The sequence below is a fragment of the Astatotilapia calliptera genome, chromosome 8, assembly GCF_900246225.1.
Source record: "Astatotilapia calliptera chromosome 8, fAstCal1.2, whole genome shotgun sequence".
Lineage (NCBI taxonomy): Eukaryota > Metazoa > Chordata > Actinopteri > Cichliformes > Cichlidae > Astatotilapia > Astatotilapia calliptera.
In genome coordinates this window covers 25,486,766-25,510,776 of record NC_039309.1, presented here as the reverse complement: position 1 = coordinate 25,510,776, position 24,011 = coordinate 25,486,766, and the positions used below count along the sequence as shown (strand labels likewise).

Here is a 24,011-nt window from a genome sequence, read left to right as displayed (position 1 = left end):
GCAACTTTTTCTAGTTGTCATTAAATATTCTGCCTTTAGGACTTATCATTAGTAGTTTCAAAATTATTTCCTACCATCAGTAAGCAGACAATACCCAATTAAACACCTCCTTTAAACCTTGTGAACTAGACAAATTATCTACTCTAATGGACTGTCTTAAGGAAATAATGGCTCAAGAGTTGGGAGTTTGCCTTGTAATCGGAAGGTTGCCGGTTCGAGCCCCGGCTTGGACAGTCTCGGTCGTTGTGTCCTTGGGCAAGACACTTCACCCGTTGCCTACTGGTGGTGGTGGTGGCGCCTCTGTCAGTGCGCCCCAGGGTGGCTGTGGCTACAATGTAGCTTGCCATCACCAGTGTGTGAATGGGTGGATGACTGGATGTGTAAAGCGCTTTGGGGTCCTTAGGGACTAGTAAAGCGCTATACAAATACAGGCCATTTAATTTTTGATCAATCTCTGTCTTTTGATGCTCATATCAAGTCTGTGACCTGCACCTGCTTTGTTCATTTAAGAAATATTGCCAAACGTAGGACTATTGTCTCCAAAGATGAACAGGAAATACTTGTTCATGCCTTCATCGTCTCCTGATTAGATTACTGTAATGCACTCTTTTCCTATCTGTCAAAGATTTCTTTACATCACCTTTAAGTGATCCAAAATACCACAGCAAGGCTGTTAACCCACACTCATAAATTCACTTACATCACTCCCTTGTTGAAGTCCTTCCACTGGTTTCCAGTGGGTACAGATATCAGTTTAAAATCCTCACTCTTACTTTTATATCTTTACGAGGAGAGGCCCCCACTTATATTATCAAGCTTCTTCACCCTTGCTCTCAAAACTGGATTCTTAGATACACTGATTGTGGTCTTCTGACTTTTCCATGGGATTGCGCTTTCCAAACCAGTACTGTGGAACAGCTTCCCTCACCCTCTACGCAACATCGACTCTGTGGCTTCTTTTTTTTTTTTTTTTTTTTTTTTTTAAATGCCACAAAGTACTATTGTCCATAGTACTGCATTGACATCATCTAGTAGATCCTCAGAGGGTACATAATCTTGATAACCAGCTATGATCCAATCTTTCAGGTTAGTTCCTCTCGCACTCAACGATCCTTCTTCCATCGCACTTGGGGTTTGATGCCCTGGATTGGGTGAGGGTGATAATATCGAATTAGTGCTTCCAGTCAGAGACTGAGCATGCACCGGTTTATTGTATTTCCAGACTTGCTTTCGGCACAATTTACAGTGCACGCTACTCTGTTTTTTGTCAGACTTGAAATAGCCGAAATACCTTCACACTACGGAACTTCTATGGCTCTTCCGTTCGACAATCTCTCCGGCATTGGAACCATCATCTGTTTTCTCTTCGGTAACCTTCGGTCACGCTCTCGGTTGATTTTTCTCTAGTCGGCACACTCATTTCCTTCATTATCCGGGCGGCACGGCGGCTGGCTGCTTCCCAAACAAATACACATGTGCGGCTTGGCACTTGTGCTGTATGTAACAAGTCACGTGACGTGACGCTGCGGCTGTGATTGGTTCGGCTCTGCGCTACTTAATTTGGATTGGCTGTTCATTTTTTTTTTTTTTTTTTTTAAGAGGACAAGAGCGGTGAGGCCTATCGCAATAGTTTAATTTTTCTATCGAGAAAAAGTTATTTCGCAATACCTATCATTATCATTCTATCGCCCAGCTCTATGTGAGAGCAGTTTCTTCTTGCAAATGTTGGGGTGGCTGTAGCTCAGGTGGCAGAGAAGGTCAGCCACTAATCACCTACTGGTGGTGGTCAGAGGGCCCGGTGGCGCCAGTGTCTGGCAGCCTCGCCTCTGTCAGTGCGCCCCAGGGCAGCTGTGGCTACAATGTAGCTTGCCATCGCCAGTGTGTGAATGTGTGTGTGAACGGGTGAATGACTGAATGTAGTGTGAAGCGCTTTGGGGTTCTTAGGGACTAGAAAAGCGCTATACAAATGCAGGCCATTTACCATTTACACTGAGCTACTAGTTGTTTTGCTGTCGATCTGGATGCTGGGTATCAAAGATTCTCCTTCCACTGGGGTTGACTCGCGTAGTAGCATTCCAACAGCGCCTTATTATCATCTCTTGCCAGCTTGTGCCCTCTTGTTCCAGTAGCCCACTTCTCATCAGTATGTCCTGGATATATATGTCAACCACAGAGCACCACGCTCTGTTTTGCAGCTATGGAACAGAAAAGCTACTTGGAGTTCCAGATTCAGACAATGGCAAAGCAAAGCTCATACCAGTGGTCAAATGTGTGATCTGCAGTCCATGACCGTCCATTTTCATAACAAAAGTCTGTGCTACGACTCACATGTCTGAGCCAGGTCATTTGCCTCAGTCCAAAGCCAGACATAGTTCTGTTATTGCCCTCAGTGTTCCCATGACTCACATTTCCAACTCAAGCTTCCTCATACTTCCTCAGACTGTCCCAAACAGACTGGGTGGACTCACCAGTCACTTGTTCTGAGGACTACATAGACCTACTCAATGTTGCATCATCCCTTTAAGTGTTTCAGACCAGACCAGATTTCTGTCAGACCAGTATATTCAATGTTTAGAAAGGTCAAGCACGCCAAGACAAGCACTAACACAGCAGTCTTGTGTGGAAAAAAACAAAAATAGGTTAAAGTAAACTTTTGTATATTCCATGATTACACATAAATTATTATATTTAATGTCAATCATCAATCAGGCCCCATCTTATCTTAATGACCTTGTAGTACCATATCACCCTATTAGAGCGCTCCGCTCTCGCTCTGCAGGCCTACTTGTTGTTCCTAGAGTATTTAAAAGTAGAATGGGAGGGAGAGCCTTCAGTTTTCAGGCCCCTCTTCTGTGGAACCAGCTTCCAGTTTGGATTCGGGAGACAGACACTATCTCTACTTTTAAGATTAGGCTTAAAACTTTCCTTTTTTCTAAAGCATATAGTTAGGGCTGGACCAGGTGACCCTGAATCCTCCCTTTGTTATGCTGCAATAGATGTAGGCTGCCGGGGGATTCCCATGATGCATTGAGTTTTTCCTTTCCAGTCACCTTTCTCACTCACTATGTATTAATAGACCTCTCTGCATTGAATCATATCTGTTATTAACCTCTGTCTCTCTTCCACAGCATGTCTTTATCCTGTCTTCCTTCTCTCACCCCAACCGGTCGCAGCAGATGGCCGCCCCTCCCTGAGCCTGGTTCTGCCGGAGGTTTCTTCCTGTTAAAAGGGAGTTTTTCCTTCCCACTGTCGCCAAAGTGCTTGCTCATAGGGGGTCATATGATTGTTGGGTTTTTCTCTGTATCTATGAAGCGCCTTGAGGCGACTTTTGTTGTGATTTGGCGCTATATAAATAAAAATTGAATTGAATAGCTTACAGCTCAGGAAAAATCGTAATTCCAGTCTCTCGAATTATTAGAATATTTCCAGAGATCAAATAAAAAGTATTTTCAACTGGTGCAGAGTTGTTGAATTGACATGTAACTGTTGTTCATTGCTCCTCCCACCGGAATGTAGGGTGTATGCTTTTTTGTCTCATCCCTAGAGGTGGGTTTTGATTATCAATTTATTGATTATCCAAGCTAGAATCGATTTTAATGTGATATCGATTCATTAAAATCCTGAATCAATTTTTTAATATAAATTTATTTTGCCCGAAAAGCCAGAATCTCAGGTTAAACCTCACAAAATTTCAACAACCACCAAACAGCTAAAACAGTAAATGAGAGCAGGTACACGGATTCTGCACAAAGACGTAAACACAAAGCGTTTCGGTGGGTCCGAGCTTTGTGTTTACGTATTTTTTGCGCTAGATTCTGAGCTGCAGGTTTTATCCCTCTCCAACCAAAGTTCACTGAACCAGCAGTAAAAGAAGCAGCAAACTACGCTTCACATTTGATAAACATCGTCATGAATTCCCTCTTACTTTTGCTGTTTTGCTTCCACCACGATAAAAATCACACTTCATGCACAGCTCTCTCTCTCTGCACTTCAAGAACAGTTTCCCGTCTAAAAATCTTTTTTCTGCATTATTCACTTGCTTGTTACGCACAAGTCTACCATTGTTTACAGGCTGTCGGCCGCTGTTTTTTTCCTTTTACTTACTTCCGAAAAGAAAACCTCATTTCTGCTGTTCAATACTGATCAAATTTTAACCTTTTAAAATTATGCAAAATTGCAAAACGCTCAGCTGTGTCTGTAATAAAACTGCTGTAACTTTGCTCTGCTTCACTTCAGCAGCATCAGGTCATGTTCATATGTTGATGAATGGTTTTCTTTCATTTTTGATCTACTGCAGAATATTTTTATAAAATCCCAGGCCAGGAAAACCATCTTCATGTTTTTCTGTTTCATCCCCAGCTACTTTGACACAAAGGCCACTGCTGTGATGCTCACACCTTTGATAAAGTCTCGCAAGTGTCAGCTTTCTTTTTATAGATATAAAAATATGGAAATGTACTGATGCATGATCTGAATTATAATATTTCTGACTGTCTGAGGCAAAATTTATGTTGCAAAATATGTTTTTGTAACTGCAATACACTACAGGAAGCTATGGGGGTAGTGTCACTTGTATCATCTGCCAATACTGCACCCAATACTAAGCATAAGAACATAACGCGAACGGCAAAACAGGAGCACAGAAGAGAATGGAAACAGATTTTTGTATTTTTTTTTTTTTTTTTAAGTGAAAGCATTTCACAGAAAACAAAGTTAAACACAGACTGTGAAAAGCAGAGTTTTCCTTCCAACACAGTAAAATTGCAGTGCACAAGCATTTAAAACACCAGCACCCTGGAGAGTGCGATTTCAATTCTGAATTGGTCCATTTTAGGGAGTTAAGTTAGTCGTTCAAACACTACGCACTGTTTATGTTAATATTTGTACAGTAATATTGATGTTTGTACAGTAATGTTGATATTAGCTTACCTGTCGAAAACTTCTCAAATGAAGCGAACACCAGTTCAGTTTTGATAACTAATGAGTAGGAGCAGCTACACGGTCTCCTAGTTTGTTTGATTTTTTTCTTACATTAATATTAGTGTTTATTCTGAATAACAAACCTAACGTTAGGTAGTTAATGTCTATGTTTAATATAATTAATTGTGATTAGTAACGGTCTTTTCTGTTTTGTTCTGTTTAACTAGTGTAGATGAGTTTGTCCTGAAAAAGAGGCTCATGCACCTGTCAAAGACTAAAGTCATGACAGTATGAAAATCAGCTGCAGCTGGGGACGTTATCTCAAAGATAAGAGCAAGCCTCACTCCAGAGCATGTCCACTGTAATCGGAATTCATGAACTGAATCATCTGTAAGCTTTAGAAATGTGGGTTTTTGGACTGAAAGTAAATACCTTTTCGATTTAATTTGAAGCTGTATTTGAACTTTTTTTTTCTTTTAAACAGAATCCATTTTGACGCAAATAGTTTCCTATTTGTACATTATGTTTTGTTCAAAATACCACTAGCACTTCAATTTCTATTACCTAAAATTTTAATTTAATTTTATTTCTGAGGGTCCTATTGAGCAATGTTAAAAATACATTTGATTACTTTGTTATTATGTGTGTTAATGCAAAATGTAAGTAATGTAAAGTAAGTCCTTGACCTTTGCTGTGCCCACTAATAGTCCTTGGAGCTCACCATCACTGCTTGTCCTAAAACCTGATCAATTTTGATTTTGTAATCACTTCTGCAAGGTTAGTGCCGTTACAAGCCAGATTCATTCCCACTTCCATGAATGAATGACTTTACTGAGTATATCATTTTAAGTTAATAACAAAGACAGATCTCCTTTAAGGATACTGGTAGGTCCCATGAACCAAACTCCTGTCTGTAAGACACCTGACAATGTTTTACAATAAACCTTAATGCCATCTGGATTAAGAAACACACCAGCCATTCTCCAGTGGCTGAACACCCTTTTGTGCAGGGCCAGTAATTGTGAAGTTTACTTGCATGTTATAGTGTCCTACTGATCCACCTGGACCGACCACATCAAAACCTTTCCAGATCCTGCAACAATGCAACAACATATCTCCCAGCTCGTCAAACGCATTGACCATCTTTTTGTCAAAAATAAATGAATAAATAAATCTAAGGCACTATAACATGATCTAAAACAGTGGTTCCCAAACTTTTTTTGCTAGGCCCCCCTTTGTTTTACAAGAAAAATGTTTGCGCCCCCCCTTCTCGCGCACATGCACGAACACATCCTCCAACCACACACGCTCATATTTTGCTCCATTGCGGTTTCTTTCACACCTCAAACATTTAGTAAACAATTAAGCAAATACAAGTAATCTGCAGGTAGTAAGAAAACAAACTACTAACTAGGGCTGGGCCATATTATACCGTTCACGGTAATACCGGTATAATGTTAGGCAACGATAGGAAAATGAAATATCGCGATAGAATATGAGTAAAACGCGCATGCGCAGTGCCTTTGTTTTCATACGCACATGGCCGATTGTTGAGTGAAACAGATGAACCAGAATTGGTTTGTAAAAATGGTGCAACTTCAGTGATGTGGAACTGGTTTGGTGTTTGTCCATCAGATACACGACAAAGCACATTTTTTTGCAGAACATGCAAGCGGCCGTCGGACTAAGATGCCCTTAAATCTGGGAGTAATCTGGGTCCTAAACTCCGTATCTTCAGGTCAAACGAACACTGCAGCATCACTAAGAGTTAAAAACTGTCTAAATTCATCTTTAATAAAACGATCAGCATTGCTGCTTTACCAGGTGAAACTATGAAGTTTAACTTCCAGGCATCCATGAAAACAAAATGTATTACATTTAACGGAGTTAGAAGCTAGCAGGAAGCTAGCGGAAGTTAGCTCGCTAGTTTCGCTAGTTACCTAAGCATGATATTGCATGTTCTGACTGAGAGATTTCTGAAAAAAAATCAAACGTACAGCTCTGCTATCACTTCCAACATAAATGAAGACAGGAAACTAAACAGCAGTGACGTTTGTAGGGTTACTGAAGTTGGGCTAGCTGGTATATAATGATGTGCTACGTGATCGCTAGCGACACAGCTATGTTAGCATAACATAAACAGTGAAGCTGGAGGACGAACACTAACACTTTTCCACTTATAAAAGTTAACGTTAAGGTTCCTCATGGTTAGAGACAAATGCAATTGCATGGCAGGATGCTGTAAAAGGAACAATCTTCAGTCAGGAGAACAACTGAGATAATCCATCCACAATACGAGGTTAGTCAGTAATATACTGCAACAACATGGGAATAGAGCAGCTGCCAGAGAATTCAACATTAATGAATCAATGGTACAGAAGTGGAGGAAGCAAGAAGAATGAGTTTAATAAAGTTTGACTTATCTGACTGCTTTGTTTCGCTTAATGTGCCTTATAATCCCGTGCACCTTATGGTCCGAAAAATACGTACTGCACACTGCAGTTTAATGTTGCAAAGCACCTCTTTTTAACTTCAGTGGATATTATACATGGTTATGCTCAGGATATGTCAGCCCATTTCTACTGGAAATGCCTTTTGGTTAAACTTTCAGCAAGGAATTTGCATTTGCACTGTTACATTTTTATAAAGCTTTAATGTACATAAAAACCAGCTTCTTGTTTAAGTGAAAATAAATGGAAGGTTGTCTTTTTGCGCTAGTAATGTTGTGGAGTTGTATTTTGTCTCGCATCAATTATATCGTCAGTTATATCGTTATCGCAAATTTTCAAATATATATCGTGATAAATATTTTTGGCCATATCGCCCTGCTCTACTACTAACTCTTTTAGGCTACGTCCACACCTACGCGGGTATTTTTGAAAACGCAGCTGTTTCGTCCACACGTAAACGGCGTTTTGAATCATCGAAAACTGAGATTTTCTAAAACTCATTTTTTTCCCGTTACGTGTGGACGAGGAATACAGAGTTCGTCACGCAACGTCAAAGGTATGTGCCTTTTTTCACGTCACGCTGTGCGCCACGTTTACACGAGATGAATTGCAGAATGGCAGATAGAGACAAAATACTGTTAATCTTACTATCTTCAGGTTTTACACGCTTACATACACACACAGTTACTGTCCCTCCATTTAGAAAGACAGAGGCGTCATAGTGTGATTCTTTTACTGTAGTTGTTTTTTTTCCATGTGTAATAATCAACATTGCTATCAATGCTTTTTTCAAAAAACGCCTCTCTATGCAAAATGGGTTTAAAAACATAAACAACTGTGGAATACTGTTTGTCTGTGATTTAAACAGCCCAGCGCTGCTCCCGACACAGGGAAAACCAATCCTGCAGGGAGACCTACCTCGGCACTTGTGCAGGTGAAACCAAAGGGCAGATATGCTTCACCATATTTTCAAGTGGCTTAGAATGAAGTTGGTTTGGAAACATAGCCAGCGATGCTTCATCTCCTGCTTTGCGTTTCTGTGGCCGCCCTGTGCTAGCAGTGTCCAAGCGCCGCGTCCCGCCCCCCCTGCAATGGCTCTGCGGCCCCACACTTTGGGAAGGTCTGACCTAAAAAGAAGCATTAGCCGGACTCTGAAGTGTACCTTGGCACCAGCTCTGTTTCAACCATTGTATTCTCTGATCACAATCTTCTCATATTTTTGACTTTGATTAAAAACAGCAAGATTTCAACATCAAAATTCACTATAAGAATTGCTTAAAAACATCATAGCTCTGTCCAGGTCATGAATCAAACATTTGGGAGAAATGTTTGATTTGTGTGTGTGTGTGTGTGTGTGTGTGTGTGTGTGTGTGTGTGTATTGGCTGAAACAGGTGACTGCAGAATGGATTGTGATGTCACAAATGCTGGTTCGTGCCACCCCTGGAGAAGCAAATGACCGCGAACACTCCATCTTGTATCACTATGGTCACCATGAGCCTATCTCCCATGAAGATAATGATTTAGACTTTATTTACCTCTGACTGCAAATTTAACAGGCTTGTCTTCTTATGTTATTCAATATACCATCCTGGATGCCTTTGCTCTCAAGCAGCAAGACACTGTTTGCTTTTCATAACACAGCTCAGCGATATCATCAAATTCCCAGTATATCCATCAAGCCATCTAAGTTAGGGAGTGCAGCCATGCAAAAACACGCCTATATCCCACAACAGGAAACTCACACTGCTTAACCAAGCAGAGCTGCTCCATAGCTCGTGGCTCTTAAACACAAAGCTAACATACTGCTTAGTTCAAGATGAGTAGCTGCAAATCCATGTCATCCAAAACATTCCACTCGAGATCTTTTGCAATGGCAGCTATGCCAGCACTCGCTCAAGACAGGAACAAGTCTTCTTGAATGATATCTGATCAAGTCACAAACTACAGGTACAAACAGTAATACTCATCCTGTCAACACAGGGGAAGCAGGAGCTGTATGAGAGCTGCTGCTAGGAACTGCTTTCACATGTGAACACACCTATCTCACACAAAGAAACACGTCATAAGACACCAAATCAACTGAACACACAGGACCTCACCTCGCAGTGATCTTCAGCTGGCAATCACTGAACTATTCTCAGTTACGATGACCGGGATGAGTGATTACTAAAAGGTCCACTGCTAGTTAGGGGGCTGTGGGGTGTTATGTCTTTGCTCTGAAGGGGAAAGGGAGGTATAAAGGGTGCATGAAATAGAAACCACAGATGTTTTACTGAAACCTGGAGAAAAAAAGAACTTTTTCTGGTGAATATGCATGAAGCAAAACATAATTTTTTTGTATTTAAACAGCAGAAAGAGACGGAGGCAAGAGGAGTACAGCACTACAGCAAACATAGCAGAGGTACCTCTCTTTACCCTCTTTAGTTTAGCAAACATTAGATTGCTAGACAGACAGATTGTTAGCTCTGGCTGCCAGGATATCACGTCTCCCACCACCTCACTCATTCCTTCCTATAATGAAAAACCAAAGATTAAGAGGAGGGTGGTCGAGTGCACAAAGTTTACATTAACTAAACTCTGATTCTAAGTGATAGTAGTTTCAGACCTGAGCCATTAAATGACAGGGACTTCATACAAAGGTGTTTAAGGTCCAAGTGGTTATATATATAAAACCAATTCCAAGGGGATTAAAATGTGGTATAGTTCTCAAAGATAAATGAGGGCAACTGCTAAAGACAAATGATACTACAGATCAGAATTATCTGATAATTTGCCTAGTATTTTATTTGATTTAGGGACATTGTGGTACGATACATCACCACTTTTACTCCTGTCTGCAGAAAACAAAGCCTGTAGAGATACACTTGCATGCTACTGTGAAAAAAATATAGCATGCCAATCAAGAATGATTAAAAAGAAACATCTTAAATAGTCAGTTGATCACAAAAAAGGTTCAGTTTACAAAGAAAAAGAAAACTCTACAGGTGGGTGAATAATTAGATTTTATAGATTTTAACTTTAAAAAAAAAAAAAAAGACAAAATCCTAATTAAAGGAAAACGAGCAACTTGAAATAAAACAGTTTTCTTTTGTTGCCATGATGCTCATGTTTTGTCTTGTTATAAATCATCAAGGACACATCTTACCCTTTGGGTGTTGCATTTTTACTTCAGAGTTTAGTCCATTTTGAATGGTAAAATGGTAAATGGCCTGTATTTGTATAGCGCTTTACTTAGTCCCTAAGGACCCCAAAGCGCTTTACACTACATTCAGTCATCCACCCATTCACACACACATTCACACATTTTGCATCAAAATGATGGAAAAAAAATAGCCTACAGTTCACACGATCTGCATAGTTATGAAAAGCTTCAACAGGTGAACCTGTAACTACCCCCATTTCTGGCAGCACACACCAAAGGTGTCAGATAGTTAATATTTTGCTCCCACTTAGGTCTCTAGCTGCCACCTAGGCCTTTTGTTTTACTGTCAATAACACCCATACATCCTTCTAGGTGACCCTCATCTCTCATCTACCTGAAAAAGCAGGTGTCTGTTGAGTTAATAAAAAAAAAAAAAATTAAAATAAAAAATTCTATAGTAACTGAATAACTGTGAATAACTGTGAATAATAACGGTGCCATCTATGCCTCCTCCAGCCTATACTCACCTGCACACTGTACCACTGTGGAGAGACACACAGCTCCTCCCCCTGACTAACGCTTCAGAGGCCAGTAAATTTCCCATTTCAACAACGGTGAAGTACTAAATAGCTGGTCAGCGCTCACATTAACATTAGCCTTTTAACTATTAGGAGTTACCCAATAGCCACATAAGTCCCTTTTCCATTAGTACCTACTCGGATCAACTTGCCACAGACTGCCATGATCCGACTCAGATCGACTGGTTTTCCACTACAATCTGGTTCTACCTAACATGCGTGGTTGTCGTCATAGCAATGCATCCGTGCATCCTGCGACGTCATTTAAATGCAACATGAAAGCTACAGAAAAGGTGGACGGTGAAACAAGAATATACCTGGTGATATGGCTTTTCAACAGACTCAAAAGCCAGACATTCTGCTGCCATGATCAGGAAATTCAGGACCAAATCAGAAACAAAGTAATTTTCAGTCTGGAAAAGGTTATGAATCCATTTTGAAACTGTGGGACTCAGCAAACCACATTGAAAGCCATTATGCACAAATAGCAAAAACATGGAACAATGGTAAACCTTCCCAGAAGTGGCTGGCCACCAAGAGCACGCAGACAACTCATCCAAGGGGTCACAAAAGACCCCAGAACAACATCCAAAGAACTGCAGGCCTCGATTAAGGTCAGTGCTCATGACTTTGCCATAAAAAGGGTTATTAGGGTTAGGGCCATGTAGGTTTGGATCTCTTTCCCCTCTTAATAAACACCTTCATTTAGAAACTGTATTTTGTGTTTACTTGTGTGATCTTTGTCAAATATTTATTTGATATTTGTTTGATCTGAAACATTTAAGTGTGACAAATACAATGCCCGGAAGTGGGCAAACAATTTTCCACACAACCACTATACCTATGGTATCAACTTCAAAATCCTAGGCGATTTCCTTCTCAAGTTGTTGCATTACCAAGTGTGGATTATTAATCAAAGAGCAGCCGAATCAGACAGGACTCAGATCTGAGGATGTTAAGAGCTGCAGGCAGATGTGGACAAGAAAATAAACTATTCCACCTTTACAATAATTTATTAAAATGTGTTTCTTATTTAGTTTTAGTCAGTTTTAAAATGCAGGCAGTGAATGGCTCAATCTTTCACAGCAAGATCTCTCATTTCTTTTTTTTCTTTTTTTAAGCATAACTAGCACTTTGGGCAAAGTTCATTTCTAACTTTTCCATAATGTTCTTCCTCTACAGTAAGGAAATTAGGGATGCTGCGATTTATTAAGTAATTTGAACAATTAGAGTATAAATAATCCTTAACACAAATTCTTTGCTTCGATGCTTCAGTTAATGCATGGCTCTGTAGCATGCCATTGTCATGCGAGTGCTTCACCCACATTTGCGACTAAAAACATCCTCCCACAGAAGTGTATTTGGGAGCAGCGTGTGAATAAAAAGTATGATAACATTAAGCCCAAGCAGCCCCCAGTTTTAAAGAAAAACACGGATGACACAACAGCAGCAGTGAAGATGATGCCATCATAGTTTCACGTGGAGCTAGAGTCTGCCTACACACACTTGACAAAGAACAAAGAGGCGGAGCCAGTGTCAAGGTGAGCTCAGATTGAGTGAAAAAACAAAACAAAACGTGTTTCTAGTGGAGGATTCTAAGGCAGGTTCTGAAGCCACTGCACTCCTGCCCAATTAGTCCAGACTCATAATCTAGAAATTAACTTAGGCCAAAACAGAGACCTATAAGCAAAAAGTTGTTCAGTCTGCAGAAAACACATGAATCCACATACCATGGCTGGATGGACTGGATGAGAGTGCTTCAAAATACGCCTTGGGAATTTTTCGGTTAAGATTTGAGTATGAAAGTGATGCCAGTGATAAATTAGTACATCCACCGGTGCACAATACAAATACTTAAACAGCTACAATGAAGCAAAATTCACTTTCAAAAAGTCATCATTTACATTTACATCATTGCAAACATTTGTGACTTTATTAGTAATTTACACATCTGAATTCAAATCGCTTAACTCTGATTAGATTTAATCGACAATCATCTTAAGTTAATTCATTTGACTAAAGTATAAAGTGTAAAAGTTTGTCGTGCTTTTACTGGTGAGTTGCTCCATAAGGTTCACAAAGGCTCCCATTTCCCCTGACATCACATGTGAAATGTGGCCATATCTCTTCTCGTCTCTTCCTCGCAGTCTTAATTCAGTCCATATAAACAAACAGTACACACAGTACTGCGCTCTGGGGTCCTTAGGGACTAGAAAAGTGCTATACAAATACAGGCCATTTACCATTTACAAGCAGAAGAACTGGTTATAAAATAACCAATGAATTAAGCAAAAACAAAAAACAGCAACAACAAAACAAAAGTGTGTATGAAACATACAACTGAAATAAATACACACAAGACCAGGAGAGAGTACAGAACTAAACTAAGCAGTGTCACAAGAAAATAATCTATTTAAATGGTATGGGTTACATATGTGGGTTATATGTTACGTTACTTTTTTCTCCCTGTTCCAACACACTGGTTTTATGTAGCTTATCTGCGTAGCCAATTTAATTAAAAACTTACTCTTTGGCCTCCTTTAGCAGTAATGATACTTGTAATAACTGCAGCCTATTTGTAGCTCTGGAGGCCTGAATTAGAGACTCTGCTTCAATTCACTGACTGCTCTGCCCTGTAGCCAGAGCAGGTGAAGGTAGCGTAGGCCCCAATAGCGCTCCCCTGGCTGATTGTCCTGAGGAGCTGCGAAAACAGGATGGCTGGGTGATGGTCTTAAACAAAAGCCCCCAGTATACCACCAAAACCCCATCCCCGTTGAGACTGTGTCAGCTCCCAAACCGACAACCCCCCCGAAAAAAAACAAACAAACTAAAAACCAGCAAAAATGACTTAAACATAAAAAACATCAAAGAGAGAACAATACAGCATCCATATCTGCACCAAGAGCAAAACAGTGAAATGTGGATTATTAAACATTAGGTCTATCTCTTCCTAGTCTCTGTTAGTAAATGAATTAATAATTGATCAAGAAATCAATTTACTCTGCCTTACAGAAACCTGGTTACAGCAGGATGATTATGCTTAAATGAGTCAACACCCCCGAGTCACTCTAACTATCAGAAACCTTGAAGCACAGGAAGAGGGGGTGCGGTGGCAGCAATCTTCCATGCTAGCTTATTAATCAACCAAAGACCCAGACAGAGCTTTAATCCAGTCGAAAGCCTGATTCTCAGCCTTGTCCACCTCAGCTGCAAAACTTAACAACCAGTCCTATTTCTGATTTTGTGCTCAGCTCAGATAAAATAATGATTGGGGGTGATTATAACATCCATGTAGTAGCTAAAAATGACATCCTCAACACAGCATTTAATCTGTTATTAGACTCAATTGGCAAATTTTAAAATGTAAAACAACCACTTTAATTACACTCTAGTTCTTGTTTTAACATATGGCATAGAAACGGAGCATTTAACAGTATTCCATGAGCACCCTGCTGTCTGATCATTTCCTAATGACACTTAAATTTACAATAATGAATTACACAGCAGTAGAGAATAGTATCATCCCAGTAGGTGTCTTTCTGAAAGTGCTGTAACTAAGTTTATGTGTATCCTTTAACATTCATCCACTGCTATCTTCTTTTATGCCTTGTGCCAACACAGCAGTGCTGTTTAAATAAATTGATTTGGATAAGCAGCCATATGTTCTGGACACTCAGATTAAGAGAGGAGAGAAGCAATCAACTGATCATCACCTGAGTTGGGTCAGGTAGTGAGGGACGAAGCTGGACAGACATGCCACATCCAAATATATAGCGAGGATGAGCTGGGAATGCCTAGCAGAGGCCCTGGTCCACGAGCTTTTCAACTCTCACCTCTGACAGAGGTTCGACAGCCTTCCGAGGGAGACTGGGGACAATGTTCAGCACCTCTATTGCTGAGGTTGCAGCAAGGTGGTTGGTGCCTGTTGTGGTGGAACCAGCTGGTGGACACCAAAGCTGAAGGAGTCCTATCAGGCTGAAAGTAGAATGTTCTCAAGTAGGGCTGGGCCATATCATACCGTTCACAGTAATACTGGTATAATGTTGGGCAATGATAAGAAAATGAAATATCGTGATAGAACATGGGTAAAACGTGCATGCACAGTGCCTTTGTTTTCATACGCACATGGCGGCAAAAGCATGGCGGCAACAGAGAATGAGAAGGGTGAAAGCGGATCGTTGAATGAAACAGATGAACCAGAACTGGTTTGTAAAAGTGCAACTTCAGTGGTGTGGAACTGGTTTAGCTTTCGTCCGTCAGATACACAACAAAGCACAATTTTTGGTAGCGCATGCTAGTGGGCTGTCGTTATTACCGTGTTTTTTTGGAAAATACGGCACACTTAAAATCAATCCTTTGATTTTTCTGAAAATCGTCAGTGCCCCTTATAATCCCGTGTGCCTTATGTATGAACTCTGGTTGTGTTTACTTTGCTAAGCTACGAACCCGCACCGCTTGATGGATTGTCGGAGCATTACGGCTATCGTAGCAAGGAGCCTCGCGGAGTGATACGTACTGTGCTTCAACATAATATTACCGTATTGTGTGTGTATAACCTCTTTAAGTTTTGTGGATATTATACATGGTTATGCTGAGGATATGTCGGCCAGTTTCCACTGGAAATGCCTTTTGGTTAAACTGTCAGCAAGGAATTTGCATTTGCACTGTTACATTTTTATATAACTTGTATTTATATAACTAATGCACATAAAAAACAGCTGCTTGTTTAAGTGAAAATACATTGATGGGTTGGTTTTTTTTGCACAAATAAAGTTGTGGAGTTGTAAAGTGTTTTGTCTATTGTCAATTATATCGTCAGTTATATCGTTATCGCAAATTTTCAAAATTTATATCGTGATAAATATTTTTGGTCATATCTCCCTGCTCTATTATCAAGCTTGGTTAGGCTGTGGGAGTGCAAGGTACAAGGAGTTCGGCGAAACCATGGAAAAAGACTTTTGGACTGCCTCAAAGTGATTCTGGCAGATACAACTTATACAGATATGCAAGGTTGCTCTCAAGAATTGCATTTGTCTCATGTGGTAGTGATGTATAGGTTTATGAGTGCATGTGTATTACTGTGTGTATGTTGTACGTATTCAATATGCTGATGGCTTGTGAAGAGAAAATGTTTCAGCGTCTGTATTTGCTAAAGAAGGTGTCTATACATTTCCTCAGTTTTTGTCCTCGTGCATTAGTTTTTATTTCGTTATCTCATCAGAGAAAAAGGTTGTTGATGAAAACTATCATGAAAATAATTATTCAACACAACACTGCATGCTACAAAGGTGAGTGTTTGATTCTGTACTCTGTTCAAAGCTCTATTTCTATCTAGAAGAATAAGGCAGATATCATATAAAAAAAAATAAAATAAAAATAAATGACATGATGTTGCAATTTAGCTACAGTGAATTGTCTCCAGCTGTTGTGTACGCTTTAATGACTCAACAATTGTGTTTTGTTTCAAGTACATTTCAATGCAAAACAGTTTTACTTCAGTAAAAGATTACTTTTATAGAATGTGTTAGGGCTGGGCGATATATCGAGTTTTTTAAAAAACATGGATATATTTTCATACGAGATATAAGATGTGACAATATCGTTTATATCGATATAGTCTATATTACGTTATAATTATACTTGTGGAGCCGCAAGTTTGCCTCTCTTTCGTCCACTTTTGTCTCTATGCAACGTTACTCAGCCTCGCCTCTCCTTCACTGAACACAACTCCCCCTCCCTCATAGCTTCACCTGCAGGCAGCGACAAGATGAACACGGAAAATCTCTGTTAATGAGTTACCGCGGACCACCCCGTGCGTGGGGGTGAACAGCGTCAACGTGTTAGCGAGCTAACCGCGCTAACGACAGGGGCTGCATGGCCTAAAATCCTTTCATTTTCTCAAAAATCGACAGCGCGCCTTATGTATGAATTCTGGTTGTGCTTACTGACCGCCAACTGATTTTATGTGGTACACGCCGCTCAGCAATCTTTCAAAAAATGTTTTAGTAAAACTTTAGACTTAGAGACTTAGAGCTTTTTATTGTCATTGTGCAGTTTCTTGCACAGCGAAATTGGGTAAGCTTTGGTAAGCTACGGAGCTGCACCGCTTGATGGAATGTCGGAGCATTACGGCTACCGTAGTCTGGAGCCTCGCGGAGTGATATGTACTGTGCTTCAACGTAATATTACCGTATTGTGTGTGTATAAGGACCATAAATGGCACCTCTTAAGAGACATGGTTACAAAGAGGATTTCAAACTCAAGGCTGTCAGTCACGCAGTAGAACTTGGGAATAGAGCAGCTGTGAAATCTGTCTTTGTTATTATGCTCATCGTCTTTTAGTTTACATTTTGACTGCTCAATTGTGAGCTTTTTGTTATGCACAAAAACAACATTGTTTTCTTTTATTTATGGAGCATTATTATTTAATAAATGCTGATAATTTATTTTTGAGTAATTTCTTCATGTACATCTATGCTGTATATTAATAAAAGTGCCTGTGTGACATCTGGGACACAGCTTTGACTAAACTCTCTTTTTGTGCTTACCTTATGGCTTGTGTGTTAATAGACCTCTCTGCATGGAATCATACTTGTTATTAATCTCTGGCTCTCATCCACAGCATGTCTTTTGTCCTGTCTTCCTTCTCTCACCCCAACTGGTCGACGTAGATGGCCGCCCCTCCCTGACCCCGGTTCTGCTGGAGGTTTCTTCCTGTTAATAGGAGTTTTTCCTTCCCACTGTTGCCAAAGTGCTTGCTCATAGGGGGTCATATGATTGTTGGATTTTTCTCTGTATGCATTATTGTAGGGTCTACCTTACAATTATAAAGTCCCTTGAGGTGACTGTTGTTTTGATTTGGTGCTGTATAAATGAAACTAATTTGATCAACTACTTTTAATTAAATGTCGAATTTAGGATAGGATAGTTCCTCACCTGTAAAAAACTGATCATTTTCATTTGATCAGAGACTGTGATCACCCACCTCAGGTGAACCATGTGAGCTCTCAAGTTGTGTGACCTGTTCAATCATGATGATTAGCGGCATAAAACGCGTACAATTTTCATTTCTGTTTTCCTTTAGATTTCTTCAGCTTCGTAATAATGTAATAAACGTGTCAGTATTTTCACTGCTACACATCAAACAGCCGTTGTTAGCTAATTCGGAAACGTCATTTTCAAAATTGTAAACAAATGTTTTAATACAACGCTTATGTTTCTGCCAAAGTGTAACTCTGTTTAACGCAGTAACCTGAACCTTTCCATCGTAGATGCTGCAACGTCACTGCTTTGAACCTGACCAATCACATTAGGACTCCTGTTCCTTTGAGCTTTGTCCTCCACACTCAGTTGGTTTGAGCATGCAGAATTGAGCTTCAAGAACAGTTACCTGCAAGAGCCTGAATCTGCTGCATCACTTGCAAATCAGGCAACCTCGTGTACATGTGCGTATTATTCACCATCAGCTGATCTTAAGCTTGAAATCTAAACACAGTGATTCTGTTCTGAAGTTAGGGGTGGGCGGTATAAACGGCATAAACGATATAAATTGGGCCAATGGTTGAGATTTTGACTATACCGCTCTAGTGCATGTTGATGGTGTCATCAAGCAGTAGCTGTTTTGGTCGAAAGAATTGCAGCGGCTGAAAAAATATCATTTGCAAATTATGCCGGGCGACAGTAATAGCAAAGACACAAAGCACTTTTGGAATATGGGGAAAGCCAAAAACTGCGCTTCCTCCACTTCCGTGCCATTGATTCATTAATGCTGAATTCTCTCGCAGCTGCTCTATTCGTTAACTTTTATTGAGTGGAAAACTGTTAGCGTTCGTCCTTCAGCTTCACTGTCCTAATGTTATGCTAACGTAGCTGTTTTGCTAGCAATCACGTAGCACATCATTATATACCAGGGCTGCCCAATCCCAGTCCTCGAGAGCTACTATCCTGCAGCTTTTAGATGCATCCCTACTCCAACACAGCTGAATCAAATGGTTTGATTACCTCTTCAGCATGCCATCGTGTTTGGCAAAGGCCTGATAACAAGCCATTCATTTGATTCGGGTGTGTGGGAACAAGGATGCATCGAAAAGCTGCAGGACGGTAGCTCTCGAGGACCGGGATTGGGCACCCCTGTTATATACCAACTAGTTCTACTTCAGTAGCCCTACAAACGTCACTGCTGTTTAGTTTTCTCTCTTCATTTATGTTGGAAGTGATAGCAGAGCTGTACGTTTGAATTTTTTCAGATATCTCTCTGCCAGAACATGATATATCATGTTTAGGTGGAAACTAGCGAGTTACTTCCTGCTAACTTCTAACTCCGTTGAATTTAATGAATCCTGTTTTCATGGATGCCTGGATGTTAAACTTAATTGTTGCACCTGGTAAAGCAGCAACGCTGATCATGTTATTAAAAATGAAAGAATTTAGACAGCTTTTAACTGTCAGTGATGCCGCAGTGTTTGTTTGACTTTGGGACCTGCAGCAGACGGAGTTTTGGACCCAGATTACTCCACAAGGCTCCTGACTACGGCAGCCGTAATGCTCCGACAATCCATCAAGCGGTTCATAGCTTACCAAAGCCGTACTAAAACATTTTTGGATTTCTGCGTGCCGTGTACCACATAAAATCGGTTCGAGGTGAGTAAGCACAACCAGAATTCATACATAAGGCACACTGTCGATTTTCGAGAAAATTAAAGGATTTTAAGTGTGCCTTATAGTGTGTAAAATACGTTATACAGAAGAAAAGAATATATCGAGATATATATCGTTACCGCACGTGCTTCAAATTATACCGTGATATGGATTTTAGGCCATATTGCCCAGACCCATCTGAAGTGTTAAAACATTTGGTACCTGAGAAACCAGGAGCTCATCAGCTGTAGTATATACACCTCAACTTTTTAAAAACATATAGTGTTACAAATATTTAATGATTCAATTCAATTTTATTTATATAGCGCCAAATCACAACAAAAGTCGCCTCAAGGCGCTTCATAGATACAGAGAAAAACCCAACAATCATATGACCCCCTATGAGCAGCACTTTGGCGACAGTGGGAAGGAAAAACTCACTTTTAACAGGAAGACAATGACAGCTCAATAGTTCTTGGCAGAAAAAGAAACAAAGCACTACAGATGGGAACCTCATCCAACACACACTTCGACCCGCAAACAGTGTCGTTACATTACCACAATTGTTTGTGGTTTCAAAAAAGTAAATTGTTAGAATTTAAATTGGTTGTAGGTCTTTTCTTTTATCCAAGAGAGAAAGGTATTGGATGAGCACACATACGCACTGCTTTATGAAAACTAATATCAAAATCTTCACATCTAGAGTTGCTTTGTTTCAATCTAGAACACTATAAACAATCATTTCCATGAAGTACCAGTGATGTCATAAGCTCTGACTTCATGTTTACCCAAACAATGATCGTGATGAGGATCTACTGACAAACTTCCTTGAGGCTAAGTGTGCAGAGCCTTTCATTCTCAGGGTTAGGCTATCCTCTGGAACAATGTTTACAGTGTCAAGTTTTCAGTTATGTTCTAATAGTGTCTATCGAGCTGGCAAACACGAAACATGAGGTTTTACATTTGGATATCCTATGCTTTTCCATTAGCAAACCAAAGAACAGCTTCGTTCAGTGCATTGCCCTAATCAATTTAGCAAGCTGACTGTCTGAGCCAAGCAACGTCTTCGTCTTTGGGTTAGGGTTAGGGTTACCTGTAAAAGGTTAGTAAAAATTAACCTCCCCATTCAAAAGTTTAAAAATTCGAAGCCTTTGATGGCAAAGCTTTGTCCATTGTTTCCTTATATTTGCATTGTGTGAACAACTAAAACCAAAATTCCTGGTAATGTTCAGGACTGTTCCTTTAGTGTGTGAATGTGTGTGTGAATGGGTGGATGACAGGTTGTGTAAAGCGCTTTGGGGTCCTTAGGGACTAGAAAAGCGCTATACAAATACAGGCCATTTACCATTTACCATTTAGAAGAGGTGAACACCCTCCAGCTTGCCTCACTTTTGGGAGGGGCCATTTATTTTGCCTCTATAATAGTTTCAGGTGGACTTTGCAATGCAGGTGGAATAACACCAAGCCTGAGAACAAAGGCTTTTGTTTGACTAGTCCTGGGCTCATGCAGGTGGAAGTACACAGCCTGTGCTTCATTTGGCAGTAACCTGTCCAGACTGTACAGTGTGAATGCTGAACAATGGCTGTTCTAATAAAACAGATTCCGATTCTTTTTTCTTTTCTTTTTTTGCACCATTTAATAGAACAACTTTTTTGCATATGGGTGGTTCCATTTTGGTGATAACAAGCCAAGTTACTCAATGAAATTCAATGTTGTTCAGTGATTAAGGCCCCAAGCATGCACCTGTTGCTAACTGGAAAGCTGACATTGCACAGAGAAAGTCAGCGGTTTGGACCCATTTCACACCATCTATGCCAACAGCTTTTCATTGCAAACATTTGTGACTTCATGATAAACTGTGAGCACGTGAGTTGAACTTCTTTCCTGTTATGTTTCTGTAACACTTTTATTTTGAATACAAGTGACAAAATATATCGTTACCATTTTTAATATCTTCACATTGTGACACTTCGCATGTGATGCATATATGTATGATTAAGTGCACCTACAAGAGAAAGACAAAAAGAGACCATATGACAGCAGAGTGCAGTAAACACTGAGCCGAAATGAGGCAAGAGCAAAGGAAATAATGGAAATTGATTTTTCATGTCTGTCGGTCAAGATGGCATTTATCATTTCACTAAAATACCTTTTGGCAACACCTCACTCACACACACACACTCTCACACATTTAGGCAGACCAGAGCAATATAGTAATATGGCTGATGTTCCTTATTAAGTAGTCAGAAATTTTAAATAAATCTTTAGTGTGTAAACTGATGGGGAAAACCCTGCTTCATTCATTTTGTTTTACAAAGTCTGATGTTGTCTTACACATCATTACTAGTTTGTTCCTCATAGTGAGGAATACTTCATATGAATTTGAGCTGATTAGACGAAGCAATCACAGTACATACGCATTGTAGTTCAGGACTTCAGCTCAGCTCTGACTCGGTGGATACAATGTCAGCAGTTTTATAAATACGAATTATCGTGAAACCAGCCAAACAGGTGAAACCGCCTTCCTCGTACTCCCCCTCCCCAAACACAGTACTTACTCACTCTTGAAACCAGACCGTTGACTCAAAGGGCTTACTAACATACTGACTGCTGAGACACACCTTAGTCAGGTTAGATGTCGCCGTCATTATGCAACATTAGCTGCAACTAGTACTCACCTGGCTGCACATGCAGGTTAGCAAGAAATTCCCCAGTTTCTCTAATACTGCTGACATCTTGCGGGAAACTGCTAATCCATTTCTACCCAATTTTCTTCCGTGTGGACTTGTCTTAATAACTGAATGGCTTCAGGCTGCTGCAATTAGGTTTACTGTAGCTTTAAGAGTGAAAACAAGCTAACCGATGGCGAAAACTACCAATTACATACAAAAGCTGACTGGTGTGGTTATAGTCATTCTTTAAAATTTAATAAAGAAGGCAAGTTACTGATGTGAGACGGTCATTTCAATCAGTCCACCTTGTATTACATTTTTAAAACTCGACGACTTGCCGAAAGTTAAAGCGTCTGTCATCGCAAGACTCCATTCTTGCGATTGTAATCGGTATGAAAATTTTGAGAAAAATATACACAAAACTGATTTTTGAGGCAACGCTCATATGCCTGTTTTGCTTGGTTTACTTCAGATGGTTAGAAAGCTAACCATAGAAAAACTGGCAAATGACATTCTGGCTCTACACACAACTTGAGCTAGCTTCAGCTGAAGTGTGTACATACTGAAGAGTAAACAGCATGGAATAAACTGTTAGCCGGACGGTTCACAACAACTACGGGCACAAGGTCTGAGAGCGTGCGGTCCGACTTCCTAACCCACCTGATTCCAAACGGCCGTTGCTCAGCAGAGGTGCACCGTTTACAGCCGTTGAAAGAAATTCCAAATCCGACCAGTTCCCGGTGTATTAGTTACAAAGAGGTATCTCTCCCCTTCCAGAGTCGAGGAAGACGTAGACACGCCGTGAATAAGTATTCCCGGAATCCAGGCGACAGGCTTCTTGTTGAGCAACTATCACATCTAAAGATCTATAAGGAACTAAAACTGGGTTGGCTGGTTTTTGTTTTCCACCGCTGCGGTGGTTAGCCTCAGTATTTCCTGCTAGGCTAAACCTCACTGCTGTGCTAACTCCGCCCTCATGACACATTCAAGCACACCTCGTAAACGTGTGCAGACGTCCGGTCAGTGGTTTGCTTTGAAATTTGGTTGAAAACGACGAACCAAGAGCGGCATATCTAGCCGCATGTAGGCTGGTAATTGATAAAGTTCCTGGGGAAAATCTGGTGATGTTAGAAGAGACAGCATCTATCCCACTTTGGAAGGACTAACATTCATTTCTAGAAACTGGCTAAACCCTTCAAAACGTGACTATCGACGAAGCAGTTTGTTATTTTTTTTATCCATCTACCACCTGACCTTTACTTTGAGTTTCTATCGGATCTGTGCATATGTACATGGTGAAAATTATATCATCAACACTATTATTAGACTCAACTGGCTTCTCTCAAAATGTAAATGAGCCACTTTAATCACACTCTTGTAGTGACATGTGGCATAGGATTACAAATTTAACTGTAATCCTTTAAAACTCCTGTTTGTCTGATTGTTTCCTAACTAGAAAACACCACTGAGTGGAAACAAACTGTGGATAGCAATACTATCAGACAAATACCACTGTTAAAAATTACACAAAGACTTTTACACAGCACTGAATGTTTTACCATAAACACTGTTCAGATATATCAGCCATATCAGCCTGTCAGTTTTTGCAT

The 24,011-nt window shown here is 40.2% G+C and overlaps 1 protein-coding gene across 4 annotated transcripts in view; it reads right to left on the bottom strand.

Annotated features, from left to right (window-relative positions):
- llgl2 (LLGL scribble cell polarity complex component 2) overlaps positions 1 to 23,492 on the bottom strand; it is a 47,472-nt gene extending 23,980 nt beyond the window's left edge. For 2 of the 4 annotated variants that reach the window (XM_026177584.1, XM_026177583.1), the window contains exon 1: positions 23,062 to 23,492. The gene's annotated coding sequence lies outside the window, so the exon portion shown is untranslated. The other 2 variants (XM_026177586.1, XM_026177585.1) reach the window with 2 other exon arrangements.
- Positions 23,493 to 24,011: the final 519 nt, after the last annotated feature.